This window comes from Phocoena sinus, chromosome 3, assembly GCF_008692025.1.
Source record: "Phocoena sinus isolate mPhoSin1 chromosome 3, mPhoSin1.pri, whole genome shotgun sequence".
Classification (NCBI taxonomy): Eukaryota; Metazoa; Chordata; class Mammalia; order Artiodactyla; family Phocoenidae; genus Phocoena; species Phocoena sinus.
In genome coordinates, this window is record NC_045765.1 from 145530275 (window position 1) to 145542591 (window position 12317).

The window sequence follows — 12317 nt, forward strand, 5'->3', positions numbered from 1 at the left end:
ATAACCGTTGGCTAAACTTCACTTTTTAGTGATTAATTCAAAGAAAGCATATGGAAGCTATATTCCTCGAATTCTTGTACATTTAAAAACATTTTCCTGTAGGCTTATTTCCAGGTCACTTTTCCCTTTTAAAACTTGGAAGGCATTGCTCTATTGACTTCTAGTCTTGCAAGTTGTTATGGAGAAAGTTTGAGGCAGGCCGAATTCCTTGAATTTCTTTCTCCAGCTCCAACTGCCAGACACACAAGGGACACCATTTAAGACCAGCTCCGGCCAAACAACAGGAAGACTTCTGCCTCATGAGTGACCCCGGGAGAGACCACTTTTTTTTGAACCCAGTGCAAACTGCTGACCCCCAGGATCTTTAGCAAATAAAATGAATGTTCTTTTAAGCTATTAGGTTGGGGGTTGTTTGTTACTCAGCGCTTGATATCTGACACGCTGAGCTTCCTGACACACAGGATCCTCCCTGAACTGCAGTGCAGTTTCTAAAGACTTGAGCTTATCTGAGTGGGTGAGTAGTTAGCCTTTATTTCTCTCCAGCCAGCAGATAGCAACCGCTATGGGGATCTTCATAATGCAATGTGGAAACTCTTCCATCCTGGCTCGTCAACAGCCTGCTTCCTGCAAATATGGGGAGTCTGAGTGAATCCTGTCCCACCGTCACATTCCAAACTTCTTATTTTTTTTTCCCTCAACTTCTTGTAAGGGACAAACCTGGCTCTGCTGATTCTGGTTCCCACCATCTCTCTACCCATCTCCATGCACTCGTGTTTGAATAGCAGCAAGTTTGGCAGCCTTTCTCCAGATATGGCAGCTGGGATCAGCTGGGGTCACAGATGTTGCTTGGTTTCATCACAGAGGAAGCTGCATTTCTGTTTCTTGATTTTTGGGGGTGTGGGGTGGTGGTGGTGATTTTCTAAGAAGAAAGAGGCAGTTAGGTACATATTTGCTCTGCCATTTAAATAATAATAAGTGTTTAGATTAATAACAATAACATTCCTATCATATTATATAATAAATCACATTATTTAATACTATATATAATAAATAAAATACATTATATGATATTATTATAATAATAAAGAATAATAAAAATTTAAGGACAAATATGGGGGATTAGCATAGGATTGTCAGCTTTTTATTTTATCTCAAAAGAGTATTTTAAAAAGCAGCTATTCTTTACTATCATCATCCTTTCACTTACATTTTAACACCTAATTGCCAAGCACATAAACTCAGAAAAAAGGGTAATCCTCCTTACAAGAGAATTAGTAAATGATGTACATTTTAATATTTATGTTTATGGGAAATATATTAAATTCTGGAGATGCAGAAAGATTACAACTTAAAATCAGAGTTGACACAATTTTCCTTTAAGTGGTCTGTTAAGAATGTGAGCTTACAAACTGCAAAGGAACATTAATCTTTCTGTTTAGGAAGAAACTCATCTCTCTCCCTTCCTGCACAAAGTAATTATTACCGCCTTAAAGTCATGATGATTATTTGGTGCTGCATCCGGTTTCATACTTCCTTATCTTAACATAATAAACCTTCAGAATCCCCTCTGGCTCAAATCAATTCTGACTTTAGGGTCTGTCGGCACTCTGGATAAACTCCGTTGTTTATTTATAGGAAGGCGTCCAACAGAATTGGGGTCATTCCGGAGATAGGGGAAGGACTTTGCGGCAGAATGAAATTCACCAGCACCCAACGACTTCGTTTCCCCTTCTCTCCATCGCTGCCTGCCCGTCTGCGATGTGGGCAGTGGTTGCTGGGACTTGCTGTGCAGGCACAGACTTTCAAAGCTTTGCCTCTGGATCCAGTCACCAGACAGCTGCCGGGGGTCACGTCCCCTCCCTCTCCAGCACTTAGTAGCTCCCGATTAAATGTTTGTGGAATGAGAAATGAATGGCTCATTGCAAGGCCCACGAAAGTCTCCTCGGGGCTACGTGCTGAGATGCATGTCGTCCTGGCATCCCTCGCAGGGCCTGGCTCACTAAAAGCTGCCTCGTCTCTCCAGCTCTGAGGCAGGGATTCCCTTAGGACACGTGGGGGCCTCCCAGGGGGTGGACACCGAGACCGGTGCAATTAAGGTTACTTTCTTCTTCTTTTCAGAAAAAAAGGAATGAAGAGTCATTTAGAAACCCAAGGAGAAGGTCTGGGAGGGGCTGACGGCAGAATGGGCAGTGGTGCCCGAGGACTGCCCCCGTCAAAGACTCTGGGTCGTTTCGTGGCAGCCCCAGGGACTCTGCTGTACCTGGGTGGATGGGGCCCCCTTCCCACTCACACACAGGATTCAGAGAAAGGTAAACCTTGCTCTCCAGGGTGGGCCTTATGGCTGTCCCTCTGATCAATGGCCCAGCAGAAAGGCACAAATAGACTGAAAACAAAGTCTGTGGCTAAGAACATGAACGTGAACTCCCCTCTGGGAAAACAGGCCGGGCTCCTTGGAGTGCCTCCAGGCCGGGCTTGGGCCCAGTAGGCTCATCGGTAGCCAGCCCACCATGCCACCCGCTTCTCTTCTTGCTGCTGCTTTTGTTTCTAGCTCCATTCACTTACCTTTACTTTCCCCCACTTGAAATCAAACCCCAAGGAGATTGTTGTCAAATTACCCCGGACCCGTTGCTTACAACAGGGACACAGAAACTGGGCTTTGAAGGCTGCGCTTCAGTGCTGGCCCTGCCTCTGGCTAACTGTGTCACAATGGTCAAGCCATTAAAGCTCCTTGAATATTAAGTTTCCTCAAATGTAAAAGGTGATGAATGCTGGTACCCGACGCCCACCCTGCAAAGAGGCCGGGGACCAAATGAGGCAACACAACTAAGGGATCGCAACTAGAAACGGGGATAACTAGGGTGCCGATCACACCTCCCCTCTCATATGAACTTACCTCAATAACCAATAATCAAAAAGGGAAGTGCAGGGAGGGAGAAAAGGGAAGGGAGAGAAAAAAAGCGGAGGAGTGTCATTCCAGGGTACTTTAAATAGTTTCAACTACTATAAAAAAAACTGCTATATGATTTCAACTGCTATAAAAATGACATCACGGGCTTCCCTGGTGGCGCAGTGGTTAAGAGTCCGCCTGCCGATGCAGGGGACACGGGTTCGTGCCCTGGTTCGGGAGGATCCCACATGCCGCAGAGCGGCTGGGCCCGTGAGCCATGGCCGCTGAGCCTGCGCGTCTGGAGCCTGTGCTCCGCAACGGGAGAGGCCACAACAGCGAGAGGCCCGCGTACAGCAAAACAAAACAAACAAACAAACAAAAAAATGACATCACAACATAAAAAGCTAGAAGAAAATATAAGATGTTAAGGAGTGAAGGTTATTCCTAAGTGAGAGGATTATAATGTTTACTTTCTGTTTTTATAATAAAAAGTACACTTTAAGATGGTCCCCTCTCCCCAATTCTTCTGCCCGTCCCCTCAATTTTCCCAGCGCCAGATGTGCCCACTAGACTTAACAATGTCCTAGGGAGCTCGGGGGGCAGGGCAGGAGGTGTCCCGGGTCCTAGATTTCTTAGGCAGGTAGGGCAGGAGGAGGAAACTCAGACAAGAAGGGTAGAGACTGAGAAAGTGATCACAACGAGACCTCGGTCCGGCGGGGAGCAGAAGTCAGGAGCATCTCCAGGTGGCAGGCGCTATGGGCTCTGTGTGATCTTGAGGAACTCAGGTAAGGAGTGAAAGGGGAGGGGATAAAGGAGCCACTGCTAATACCTGAATGGGGTGGCAGGACACCAGCCAAAGAGGTCGGGGCCCCACGGCCAGTCTTAGTGTGGAAGACAGTGTTAGAGGTAGGGAAATGAAGCCAAGCTCAGTTCCGTAAGGAGCGATGGCATCAATCCTTTTGCTTCAACCTCCGTGACATCCAGGGTTCATTCCCAGAATCCTAGACCTGGCCTGTGATCTAATTTCAGGTCCCACTAGATCTGAAGCTCCAATGCCGATGTTTTTTCTGCTACTCCCATGATACACTCAGAAAAGTAGCAGGGCTTCCCTGGTGGCGCAGTGGTTGACAGTCCGCCTGCCGATGCAGGGGACACGGGTTCGTGCCCCGGTCCGGGAAGATCCCACGAGCCGCGGAGCGGCTGGGCCCGTGAGCCATGGCTGCTGAGCCTGCGCGTCCGGAGCCTGTGCTCCACAAAAGGGAGAGGCCACAGCAGTGAGAGGCCCGCGTACCGCAAAAAAAGAAAAAAAAGAAAAGAAAAGTTGCAAAGCTGAGCCTCCAGGTAGAGGACACCAATGACAGGGTGTTTCCTGTTGGTCTCGGCCTCTGGCTAGTGATGCTATCCGGAATCCCTGGGGGCATTCACCTGTGCCATAGTACTTGTGGTGAGTACCCAGCAACTGTAACCGGTGTTTTTGGCTGGACCAGCCCTTGTGTTGTTGTTTTATGTTTGCAAGATGCAACTCAGCTACAAGCATCAGGAAAATTTGAAACAAAACAAAACAAAAAAGATTTATTACTCCTAAGTCCTGGAGGGTACACGGCACACCTGGGGCCACACAGTGAGGTCATGGGGAGAGGGGGGGTGGAGAGAGAGAGAGAGCGCAGACCTGGGGGTCTGCCTTTATTGGTGTCCAGGGTGGGGTGCCTAGGATTTCACTCTTTATTGGTGAATTTAAAATGTAAGGGTGGGGATTGGGGTGCTAGAAGGGAAAAACAGGGCCATTCAGGCAGTCAGTTATCTATGTCACCCAAGTTTCCCTACAAGGGGAACTTCAAGGGTGGGGTGGCCTGGCACTTCACCTAGTTGTGCTGAAGGCAATATGTTTATTTCAGACGGATGTCTGTGAAATGGAGGCCCCAGCTATGAAAAGCTTAACGTCAGATGCTTACATTACAATCAAAGAAGCTTTACTGTTGGGCACTTAATGCCACACAGTGCCTCTGAAGAGCTGACACTGCAGATTTCCCAGTTTAGGAGGGGCCCATTTGACAGACAGCAGGATAGAGGCTTGGGCTTCAGACCGCTCCTTACAGAGGGTCCCAAGGCAGCAGACTGGCTCAACAGGAAGTGCTAATTATCGCAGTCGGGGTAGTTCTACTGTAAAAGATACCTGAGGGGGACAAAGTGAAGGAAACCCTGTGTCACATGACGGTTTAAAAGAATGAAAGTTCCTCAGACTTAAAAAATGCAAAGAATTTATCAATAATCAAGAACTGAGAATGATCATGAAATAGATTTTCCATTAGAGAAGAAATACTTACTCATCATAAAAGTGAAAAAACATATAGAATAGTCTAAAGAAAAAAAATATCACCAAAATTTCTTTACCCAGAGATAAGACAGTTAACATTTTGGTATATTTCTTTCAGTTTATTTTCTATTAAAAAGAAAAGGAGGGGGGCTTCCCTGGTGGCGCAGTGGTTGAGAGTCCGCCTGCCGATGCAGGGGACACGGGTTCGTGCCCTGGTCCGGGAAGATCCCACATGCCGTGGAGCGACTAAGCCTGTGCGCCACACCTACTGAGCCTGCGCTCTAGAGCCTGCGTGCCACAACTACTGAAGCCCATGCACCTAGAGCCTGTGCTCCGCAACAAGAGAAGCCACCGCAATGAGCAGCCCGCACACTGCAATGAAGAGTAGCCCCTGCTCGCCGCAACTAGAGAAAGCCTGCGCGCAGCATCCAAGACCCAACGGAGACAAAAAATTAAAAATAACTAAATTGAAAAAAAAAGAAAAGGAAAAGAAAAACATCAAAATATTATTGAGAATATGTTTCTGCTAAATTTATGTAAAATATATTACATATACATATTTTTCTATATCTTAAAGAAGTCTTTGTAAATAAATTTTTATTGGTGGCAAGAATATTTCATTGGATGAGTATATCGAAATTTATTTAAGCATTTCATTACTGTTGGGCAGTAAATAAGTTTCCAATGTTTTTTGCAATTATAAATAATGAGAAAAAAACCTAAGTATTCAAATCTGTGTTCATAGAGCTGATAATTTCTGTATGGTAAATTCCTAAAAGTGAGGAGTTCTCTTACACATTTTCAACAATTTCTCTGCGTAGCTCAGTGAGTCTATTGTTTCATTCTCCTGCCAAACTCAGTTTTTTAAAAAAAACAGAACTTTGCTAAATTAACGGCCAAGAGTAATATTGGCATAACTTTCTGCCCTAATGAAACAGGAGGGAAAGGGGCAGGACACCACCTTTAAAAGAATGACATAGCCATAGGACATGACAAAAACTGGTTAGAACCAACTAGGTCCAAGATGGTGAAATATTTGACTTCCAGTGGACCTTGAGCCTCATTATACACTCATTGTAATACATTAGCATCTAAATGATACACCCTCAGGCACCATGAGAGTTCTGAGGCCAACAGAAAAGGTCAAAAAGTGGGCAGTGGTCCAATTCCTAGAAATCTCCACCCCTTCCCTGGAATAGTTGGAATAATCCTCCCACTCAGCCTATGAAATTACCCAGCCCATAAAAACTAACCATGCCATATTTCTGGGCTCTCTCGCCTTCCGAGATGGCCCACACTCTGTGGAGTGTGTTTCTCTCTAAATAAATACACTTCTTGCCTACTGAATTCTTTCTGCGATGAGACATCAATAACCTCAAACTCACCAGGAACACCAATGGGTGATAGCATCAAAATGCAAAAGATGTTGGCAGGCTGGAACAGTGACTCAGATGTTACAGATGAAAATCCTTGGGGTAATGAGCTGGCATGTAAGTCACCAGAACAAATAGCTGAAAAACAAGATGGAGGCGACATAACGACAGCTGAGAAGAGTCTTGTGAATCAAAAAAAAGCTCCCCATCTTAGGTCACAGTAATATAGAGGTAAGGAGCCCGGAATCGGAGGGTGACACTCCCTTGCTCTGCGTGGCCCGATCCACCCTCAGCACTTGGCCTCACACTGTAAAGAGAACATTAACAAATGATCCTTTTTCAGAGAAGAGATTGGAACCGAATCTGGCCTCTGTATCTCGACACCGGACTAATTCTCAGAGACAGAGGTTTGGGTGAAGTAGAAAAGAAGAGCTTTATTGCTTTGCCGGGCGAAGGGTGAGACAGCGGGCTAATCCCCTCAAAACTGTGTGTCCCGACCTGGAAGGGGTAGTGAGAAGTTTTGTAGTAATGGTTCAAAGAGGGTGTGGTCAACTCGTGGACATTCTTCTGATTGGTTGGTGGTGAGGTGAATGGGAGTCAGCATCACCAACCTTCTGGTTCCAACCGCTCTGGGGTCTATGTGTTTGTGGGCACCATACCTTTAACTTCTCCCACCTGGTGGGGGCTTCAGTATCTGCAAAACAGCTCAAAGATATTGTTATGTGTATCCCTTGATGGGGAACCAGGGTCCTGCTCAGTATCAAGATCAGAATAACAAAACTAGAACCTGTGTTTTTTCCGTTTCTCTGTGTTAGAACTCAGTAGCCATATCTCCACTGTAGACACACATCCCCTGTCCGAGGCTGACTGATCCAGGGCTGGGCCTCTGATCCCAGATGGAAGATGAAATTTGGAATTGAGAGACACAGGAGGTGAGAGCCACTGATCTGAGCTGTGCGAACTGAAATCGGACTCCTGCCGTGAACTCCCAGCAGCTGCTTTCCCAGGCCGTAGTTGTCTCATTCTTCTCTTGATCCTATGAGACATCTCAGGTAAAGCTAACCAGAGCCCGGTTACACAACTTGCCACAGAAAAGAAAGAACCTTAACTAATACATACGAAAAATGTGGGAGCTATCACGGTGGAGAAAAGACTCTGAAGGAATGTGAGAACTGTGGGCTAACATTTGAAGGTCTGCGCAGGAAAAGGCAGGACAAGACTCGTTCCACAAGGCCTCAGATGGCAGAACTAGAAGATGGCAAGAGGTGCTTTGAGAGAGTCACTCCCCAGTGCAAATGTCCACACCACTTCTTGTGACCACGTGACGGGACTGTTGTGGAGGGCTTCAGGCACTGGACGCTGTTACTTTTAGAGCATTGCTCCGATCTGGACAACCCACCTCACTCATCCCCTTCACCCTGATTGAAACCTTCTAGGGCTCTCTGAAGGCCATTTCTAGGATTTTGGTGACCCTTAATGGATGACGGAAAAAACAACATACTCTCTGAAGTCAGGTTCCTTCCAGGCTTCAGGAAGATAGCAAGCAGTTGATGAAATAGTTCTAAGCATACTGTCATTCTTGATTAAATTAAACTTGGTAAAGGATGTTTTTATACCTTAAAAAAATAAGCCAAATGGGTTAGTGAATTTTGGCGTGGTTTCCTTTGCCTGTTTAATGCTTTGGTTCTCTTAGTTGTGTAGTGTCAGGAAAGTTGATAAAAAGGTTTGCCTCTCCATTCCCTCCTCCCTCACCATACGTGTCTCTACCCAATCCTCCTACATACCCTTTCCAATCAGATGAATCTGTCCCCAGCAGCAGATCTGAATTGCATCTGATGGAAGGACGGTCCTGCACCAACTCCACATCCTGCGGGTGCTCATGGGAAATAAAGGACTATTGGATAAGAACTCTCAGGCTTATCTATTCAACTTTCTTGTTCCTCTTCTTGGTCAGAACCCAAATGACATGATCTGAATCCCTACTGACATTCTCTAAGAGTCTGGAGAATTAAATATTCTACCTTCAGCTTGTCAGGGCTTCCAAGGGTTGTTTCTAAAGGAACAGAAGACTTTTTAATAAAAGAATTTTCTTTGACAATACCTGATTTTCCAGGTTTACAAAGGCCACCCTTCCATTGGTCAGTCTTTGGGGGCATTTTGACCGGACTTCGGGTTTTTCTGAGTAGGGCATCATATTACCAAAAAACTAGAACCTCCTTTAGAGCGTCCTGAAGAAATACAAAATGGACCCAATGGCTTACTTTAACCCATACGTTTCCCCAGACTCCAGGAAGGAAGATCGGACATGGTGGGAACATTGCTTGACCAAAGAGTTATTCCCTGGGCTTCCCTGGTGGCGCAGTGGTTGAGAGTCCACCTGCTGATGCAGGGGACGCGGGTTCGTGCCCCGGTGTGGGAAGATCCCACATGCCGCGGAGAGGCTGGGCCCGTGAGCCATGGCCGCTGAGCCTGCGCGTCTGGAGCCTGTGCTCCGCAATGGGAGAGGCCACGGCAGTGAGAGGCCCGCGTACCGCAAAAAACAAAAAACAAACAAACAAACAAAAAAAAGAGCTATTCCCTGAGTTTAGCCAACAAATGAGGGGACAAAGTACCAACTGACCTCTTGTCTTCAACAGCTGCCTGCTAGGAGGTTAATGGATTATCCACAGTCTTCTGCTACAGCCCTGGAACTGCTAACTCACTGAGTGGGAAACTCAGTCAACGTTGTGCAGTTCTTTTAAGTCAGCAGGAAGTATATGAATGAAATAGAAACCACAAAGAGTAATCTGATCAAATTCCAGACAGACAAAGGATGGACGATAAATAGGGACAAGGTACATGGACCAACAGACACTGTCAAATTTTTAGGAGTGATCTGAAGTAATAAAGGAAGGAGCACACCCAACCCAGTCATAAATAAAGTGAATGCACTTCCCACAGCACAAACCAAGGAACAGGCACGGAGGTTGATTGGCCTATTTGGATATTGGAGATAGCACATAACACACTTAGGCACTGCATCACCAACCACGTATAAAATAGCTAGGAAAAGCACCAAATTTGAATGGGTAAGAGAACAACAAAAGGTATTTGAACATCTCAAGAACCAGATAATGACCTTTGATCATCTAAAATTTTCTACAGAAAGAATGAAATTAAGACTAGAAGTAATCTGTGATAAAAATTATGCCTTCTGGAGCCCCTGGGGAAACTATGATACGCACCCAAGGTAACCAAGGGGATTCTGGACCAAAAGGTTCCCATATTCAGAATAAAAAAAATCCTTATATTGAAACAGTAATATGAACAATATACGAGGCATTGCTACACATAGAACCCATCAGGGGAACCGAATTGGCGTACTTAGTACCAAAATACCTGCTCTACAATGGGCTAGCATGTCTCTGGAGAAACCAAGCGTGTGCCAACAGAGAGAAAAATGTTCACCTGGAGATGTGCATACAGGGGAGGAACCTTAAGGCCAATGGTCAAACAAGACATTTAATGGAAGAAATATCTTTGGAGCCTTGATTAGTTTGCTGGAATTTCCGAGGGAGGAACAAACCCATGACCTTAACATATGGAAATGGGGTTCTTCTTGGTCACGTGGGTTAAAAAAATGCCTGGTTTACGGACAGATCAGCCTTGGTGACCTCCAGCCTTGCCTCCTGGAAAGCAGCAGTCCTGAGAATGGGTGACCATTGCCTCTAGTAGAGGAAGGTCAGACAAAGAGTGTGCAGCATGCCTGCAGACTGCATGCAGCATGCAGACATGCAGTCTGTCCAGCAGTTAGGCAGTCACGGAAGGAAGGGCAGAGAAATATTCATTTCTGTAGATTCATGGGCAATCGCAAATGGTATTGCAAGTTGGTCAGGAAAATGAACGAAAAATGATTGGAAAATAAGTGGAAAGGACGTACGGTCTAAAGAATTATGACAAGAATTAGATAAGGCGAAGGAACTAATAAATATGCAGATCACACATGTATCTACACATCAGATGCTCTATCAGGGAATGGTGTGTAGACAAGGAAATACAATGGAATTATCACTTAGCCTATAACCCAATAGCAGCAAGCACTATTGAGAGATTTATTGGCCACTTAAACAACAACTAAGATTACTCACAAGCAGACAAGATCTCAAGGGATAGCACCCACCACTTTGGGAAGTCATCATACGCCCAAATGGTAGAATTAGAGCTAATCTCACAACAGCCTGGGGATTATCACAACACAAGTGGGATATCAGCGAAGAACCAAAAAAATGCAGGTACAAATGCAACGATACCCTTCACTAAAATACTATACCAGAAAAAAGGCAAAGACAATTCTAGAGAATTTGTCAAAGGCGATATATCAGTGGAAAATTCAGGAAAGGCAATATGGGTAACTGATGGTAAAAATGAGATGCAATAGATTAAGAAAGATAATATTTTCCCATTATAGGGATGATGAGGATGGTACTTTTCATTACTGCCACCCTGTTTCCAATACTACTCAGTATTCTGCTACCAATAACATCCTCCTGGGATCTTGGGGACGTCTCTGTGCTTATCTCCAGAATCTCTTTTTTTAATAGCAATTTTTATAGCAATCTCTTGTACAACCCTCACAAGGAAATTTGAAGAACAGCTTGAGATACTCAATCTTGACTAAGAAACAGACTTTATAAATCCTACAACAATATAACATATGGCAGATCAGACCAACTGATAACTGAATTCCCTGGTGGCCCAGTGGTTAGGATGCTTCCACTGCCGGGGACCCAGGTTCGATCCCTGGTAGGGGAACTGAGATCCCACAAGCCACGTAGTGCAGGAGAAAAAAAAAAAAAAATCACCAGGGCTGATACTCAGCAAAACTGTTAGGAAATGAAAGCACAAGGAGTCTTCCTCCGTCAGCGCCAGCCCCTGACCAGCACCTCCTTTTTAACAAACAAACAAAAACAACCCCTGATATTATTAACCAACCATATTCTGATAAAGGCAGGTCCATAGTTACATGAAAAGAACTATTACCTAATACTTAACTCCAGCAACCAACTTTATACACCATACTTCCCTAAAAGGACTCACTGTCTATTTGACGATCATTTCAGATGTGAATACCCTTTACAGTACCTACGACAGACTTGGCAAATAACCTACAGCAAAGACGGGTTTTCTTAGAAACAATGCTAGACATGATATCAGGCCAACATCACCTTCAATATGCACACTGGGAATTGCACTTTTATTATTATAACAGGGAAATACTGGGAACCCACTGTCTCAGCCAACCCTACTAGGTCAATGTTGAACCCTCTGGGTAATAGTGGATGTATTTATGCAGGAATGTGTAAACTCTATATCCTTACACAAGAAGGAGGAGAAAGAATATTTGCTTTTGACATTATAGCAATACCCACTGTAACTGGGGAATTATACCCAGGGCTACCCTACTTTGAATAGCAGAAGTGTATGTTTTGAACACGTTATTAACATCACTTATAATAACGAAACTATACTCTAATGCCATATATGACACTGAAACCAGAGTCCTTCCAGACACTTTACTCACTCAGCGATTAGACCAGAGCATGTACCATGGATCAATACGTCTCATCTTGAACATAAACTATCCCATTTGATCCAGAGAATAACCAAAAAAGATGAGATTAAAAGAGCATTACACAAATTTGATACCGAGCTCACTAACTTACCTAAAATTGTAGCCATAATGAATGCAGACGTTCTAAGTATG